General features: G+C 42.0%; 1 protein-coding gene across 1 annotated transcript in view; it reads left to right on the plus strand.

Annotated features, from left to right (window-relative positions):
• LOC118230525 (myelin basic protein-like) overlaps positions 1 to 6047 on the plus strand; it is a 60132-nt gene that overhangs the window by 53687 nt on the left and 398 nt on the right. The window lies entirely within an intron of this gene.

Genomic DNA, 6047 nt, shown 5'->3' on the forward strand with positions numbered 1-6047 from the left:
TGTTGAAGATCTGCGTCAACTGAAAACGACATTTTCTTTCTTCCTCATGATGCAACTGAAGCGCAATAAGAAAATATGTTTCCAGCGCAGACACTTCACCTATGTTGATGTGATAATAATGTAAATGATATCCCTCTGTGTTGTTTTGCAGTGGGCTCGAAGAACATCAAAGCAAACCCTTCACAAGCATGATTTCCTTAATGCCCTGCTGTATACTGCTCCTCCGAGTTTGTTCTGTATGCTGTTTTATGCTTATCGATTTGCTTTGATTCTCCACTATTTTCTGTTGTGTTGCTCACCTCCTTTTAAACTCTGGCAAACTTTTCTCTTCTGTTGTTGTTCTGTTGTACTCTGCTGTGTCACTCTGGGGGCGAGCACCTGCAAAACGAATGTAATGTATTCTCTTATACTGTCGCTTTTTTATTCTCTTTGGTTCTTTTCTGTTGCATTTGTATTAAGCTAAATAACCCTGAGTAACCACAGCAGGCAAAGTAGCTCTCAAAGTCTGAGCATATAGGGAATATAAGAGGGAGTCTCACTGCATGGTGGTTAATTCAGTAACCTTCGGTTCACAGCTTTGAAATTCAATGGGAAGAGTTTTGGAAGAAAAGACATTCATCGTCAGCTTTTACCTTCCTTTGCTCAGTGTGACGGAAGAGTCTTCCTCCGCCCTGCCAGTGCTGGCTGCAGAGGTCGAGCGAGTGGGCGGAGCCATCGTGGCACTGTCAGACTCACCCTGCATGATGATGCCCAGCGGCATACCCTCGGTGCAGCACACTGCTGTTTGATTCACTGACTGGAATTCATCCATGGGAGGCATTGATGTAACACTTGTTTTTAATGCGATACACCAGTAACATTTAAGTTGGATTAAACTGTGTAACAAAAATTTTTTTTTATTTTTGGTGGTTGTTTGAATATGTGTTGTTCAAGTCACCTGTGCCAGCTGTGGAAAGAATATTCTCTTAGCTTGACATGTACTATTAGAATCATGCCTTCAATGACCAGTGGTTGGTTATTTACAAGCCACCACATCAGGATCCCTATGAAAGTCAATTAGCTGGCCTGTGCAAGTAGTGTTTAATTTGAATTGAAAAATCAGTTTGGCACACAATGGATGACCTTGGCATAATTCTAATTTAGATATGCTGTAGGTTATGATCAATATCTGCAGGTTTCACATCTGACCTTGCATAGGTTAACCATAGACCTTAATGGTAAATCTTGGTTACAGAAGGTGGTCAGTTTGTCAGTCAGGACTGTCTTGTTGCAAGGATACTTGAACCAAAGTGCATTGTAAGAACAGATGTTCAGGGAGTCATTGGACCGGGAGAGGGATTGAAGAGCTGCAGGGCTGTTACTGACACCCTCAGATGTGTTGTGGCTCAGTTGATGGAACTGTCAGACATCCACCTGAGAGACTGGGCTGTTCCCGGCAGGGTCCTCAGAGGGAGGGAGCGCCCCGTGAGCAGATGGCACTGCGCTGACTGTGCCGAATCCGTGTGGCCGTGGCTCCGGTTGGGTAATCGCCCCGGATACCGTGCCACACTCTCACCAGCAGCGTGCAGAACCGCCCCGGTTGCCACAGATCACCTGACACTAGAGAGCTCCGCATCATAGGACTTTTGACAACTACCTGCGTCCCCCACAAAAATCATATTCTCATCATTAAGCTTTCATGTGTTCTTTAGGACTGTGGCAACCTGCCTGTATCCAGGGAAGAAAAGGAATAAAAAGACCAAACTGTCTTTCTTAACTCTTTAGAAAGGCCTTTTTTTGCTTAATTACAAATGTAAGTGCTGCAATTATTGTGCAGTATTACGTAAGTCTCAGAAAGCATTACTGTCTTGTGCAGATGGTTTTATATATCCTAACAAAGTGTGTTAGCACAGTCGTTCCTGCAGGCTGCTTGTATAATTGTACGGGTCCAAGGCCACTAATGCAGCATGATCCACATTTCTGCAGGTCAGGCTTTCGAGCCTGACCCTCAGGCCGGTGGATTTAGCTGTGAGTGCGATAATTGTCATTTGCCAGAGATAAGGAGAATGCCATCTTGCTGGCCAGAGGGTCTACATTTCTACCAGTCCATTCTGAACAGCATGACTAGCAAATGGGAAATGGACGTGCTGCAGGGCCATTTGCACAGTAGTCTGCTTCTCAGTAATCAGACAGACTTCTCCAGGCTGCGAGATCGCATCGTTTTTATTTGTCCCTTTGATGTGTTTATTTACAGAGGCATACTGCTGTATTTTAGTAATGTCGGCATATACATAGATTTTTCCTGCTATAATTTTTATACTGGAACATTGAAAAGAACTGACCTGGAATACATTTTATCACTTAGGGGGCAGTTCTTCCTCTGAGATTTACACAGCACACATGCTTGTGGATTTATTGGTGCAAGCAAAGACATTAGACACATCCTTTTTCCTTTTAAACATAAAAAATTTCTGTGTACACGTGTGCGTGTATACGCATGTGCGAGTGGGTACACTTGCATGTATATGCGTGTGTGCGAGTGCATAAGTATGTGTGTGCGAGTGTGTATGCGTGTGCGTGTGTGAGTGTACGCATGTGTGTGTATATGCGTCTGTGTGCGAGCATGCGTGTGCGAGTGTACGCATGTGCATGTATATGTGTCTGTGTGCGAGCGTGTATGCACGTGTGTGCGCAAGTGTGTGCATGTATATGCGTCTGTGTGCAGGCGTGTGTGCGCGCAAGTGTATGCATGTGCATGTATGCGCGTCTGTGTGCGAGCGTGTATGCGTGTGTGTGCGCGAGTGTACGCATGTGCATGTATACGCATGTGTGCATGAGTACGCATGTGCATGTATACGCGTGTGTGTGAGCACGTCCAACCTCTTCACACTCCCACACAATGGTTCCGTCAGCAGGCATGAGCCTGAGTGAGATTTTTTTTTTTTTTTTTCCCTCTGCTCCTCAGCACGATGTCCTGCTGACATCATGGCAGCCAGCAGGAGCTTTTCCATAACCCAGAGAGTGCTGGAGAAAAGAGACAAAACTCTTACTCGCTCGGACTCAAAAGAGCTGGTGGCCATTATTTTTACTATTATTACTGTTTATCATTATGCACATCAACTACAATGAAAAATGGGCCAATTATCAGGTATAAGACTTGGGCTGGGGGTGGGGGGAAAATGAAAGCATGTTAGTCTGTAGAGGTCTATGTCCTTGTGAGGCCTGTGATAGTGTTAACAAAACAGTAATATAACAATTTTCGGATTTGCCAGAGAACGTGCTGGTGCTTTTATCATCTTGGTCACTGCCTCGTCTGACAGACAGTCAGACACACTTGTCTGGGTTGTCTGAGCTTCACTGAGCGAAGCAAAAAACCAGAAATGATGCTTTCTGGAGTTTTGGATTACAGTAATGGCACTTCGTAGCATGCTCATTTTTCTTGTTCTATGCTACTGCTTTTGTTTGGTTTTGGGAAAAGGATAAAAAATGATAAAGGCACATGATATGTGTCTGATAAGACAATATATGCTCATGTGGTTCTGCTTCAGAGTGAACTATGGCACCTTAATGTGGTCATTACAAAAATAATCACTCATCATATTGGACATTCAGTGCATTGTGGTCTAAGGAAAAGGTCCAACATAGGGGCGACATAGCTCAGGAGGTAAGAGCGGTTGTCTGACAGTCGGAGGGTTGCCATTTTGATCCTGGGCTTGTCGAAGTGTCCCTGAGCAAGACACCTAACCCCTAATTGCTCCCAACAAGCTGATTGGTACCTTGCATTGCAGCCTTTCACCGTTGGTGTGTGAGTGTGTGTGTGAATGGGTGAATGAGAGGCATCAATTGTAATTGCTTTGGATAAAAGCTCTATATAAATGCAGTCCATTTACCATTTACCATTTAGGTCCAAACCAGAAAAAGATGGCTGCAACAAGCCACAATCAATTTGGATATATGTAGAGCTCCCTCACTGTTGGATCAGTAGTTTTCTGATAAAGCAAATATATTTCACCACAAAGTATTAATTATTAAGTATTAGTATAATGTTTCTTCATTTTTGATCAAATCAAATTGAATGGCGTAATCCATTGAAAGTTCTAAATTGTCGTTTTTTATTTCAGTGAGGTCAAATCGAGATAGGATGTGGTACGGAGGGCCTTTGGAGTTTATTAAATTGGCAAAGTATGAGTTACAACACAAAATATACGAGCTATACAAGTCAGAAAATAATTTTTTTACTGGAAGTCCATTACAGATAAAAAATGTCCTCTTGGTTAATATTTCTGAAGAGATGAAAGGGTTATATTTATCCGTTTTTACTTTCTTTTTCTCCATCCGTTTTTACTCACGGAAAGTACCTGCAACTCATTGCCTCACAGTGAAATAAGATAGGCTTTAGCACCAAGCTCAACAGAAGGCATGGATAAGCACATCAGTGCGAGTGAAGCTGGCCTTGGTACAGTTCTGTGTGATACAGAGGTCCATGAGGCCTGGCAACTCTAGAATGCCTGTGTAAAATTCCCCTGATCTGGGACAATATTATTCAGGTTCAGTCTCTTTTTCATTAGTGTTCATTGGTCCCATATGAGGACAAGTTGTGATTAGTGAAGTGGCTGTAATATGCAAAGGTCTGTGAGGTTAAGTCGTAGAGGTGGTAATTGCAGTGAGATTTGGAGGCAATTCGACTGAAGTCTCCATAGGATGCTTTTGAAAGCTCACAAGTTCTCACACAGCCAACATGATAGCCCTCTTAGGAAACCCATTTACAGGTTTGTTCATTTGAGAATTGCCAGTGTGAGCATAACAGTTTCACATTACTTTCTTGTTTTTGTTTGATGGATAATTCATTTACACATTTAATACCTTCTATTATTACCGAGTGTTGTATTCCCCATGGTAATTCTAACTTGCATGATCTGCTGGAAAACCACCAAAAAAACATTCTGTGCTTAGTTTTTTTTTTCCTCATCTATTTTATGGAAATAATTTTGATGGTGGTGAAATCTCACATAATGAGACTCTATCTGAAAGTAAACAAGTTGTGTCTTGCTTTATCTTGCTTGCTTAAATGGCTGTCTTATCTTTACCATTTTCAATCGTGCAATTGAAACGGTATTGGCAACACACTGTCTCATCATCCAGGACAGCACAACTGTTTCCTAGTAACCTTTGAATATCAGGATTTTTTTTTCCGCCTTCATGCTGGTTGAATCCCCAAACTCGTTTCTATAACGGCGACTTTGGTAGATCAGATGGCATTAAGATTCCATTTGGCTGTGCAGTCATTCCTAAATAAGATAAGTGTCATGATGCTTGTCATTTCAAATCCATACTTAGATGAGTTATTTTTATGACACAGCTCGCTTTGTTCCTCAGAAATAACTATGCAAAAAGGAAGGAAAAAACAAAAACAAAACAAAGGACGACTGTTAAAAAAATGTTAGTATGCAGATACCCTGGTGTTCTGCTGCACCACTTAGCGTAGTACAGTATCGCATTGTTCACTGGGTGTGGATAGCTGATCAATGCATAAGAACCAGTGGAGTTTGCCTCACCATCTCTTAACTAAATGCCATAGATCTTAATATGTCAATGTGTTCCACCTTCCATCACACTTGAACCACTGCTTCCATGGAAAAAACACTTACATAACCTTTAATTTGTATGGTATCCATTTGTTAAAAAAACATCCATACTGTTGTATTTGTTTTGGGACTTTGTGACTTCATATGAAAGAGTTTAAAACAAAGGAGCTGTTCCATTTTTAAAAAAAGAAATGTCTCTTTTCTGATGTTACTTTCAAGCCTGGTGTCGTTTAGGTTCAAATTATGGTACAGCACCCAAAGCGTGTATTTCTTGATGATCAGCGGAGATGGCCTCAAAAATCATGATCGGTGACAATTTGCGTTGTTACTGTGCGATATAGTAACATATCTCTAAACGTGTTCACGGTTTTCCACCCCCACCCCCCACCTCCATTTCCAATGAAAGAGGAGAGAATTTTAACAAGAGGCCCTATTGTCCCTGAGGCAGTTCTGCACCAGGCCCAAGTCCATAGATAACCCTTG

This window comes from Anguilla anguilla, chromosome 1 (genome assembly GCF_013347855.1).
Source record: "Anguilla anguilla isolate fAngAng1 chromosome 1, fAngAng1.pri, whole genome shotgun sequence".
Taxonomy (NCBI): domain Eukaryota; kingdom Metazoa; phylum Chordata; class Actinopteri; order Anguilliformes; family Anguillidae; genus Anguilla; species Anguilla anguilla.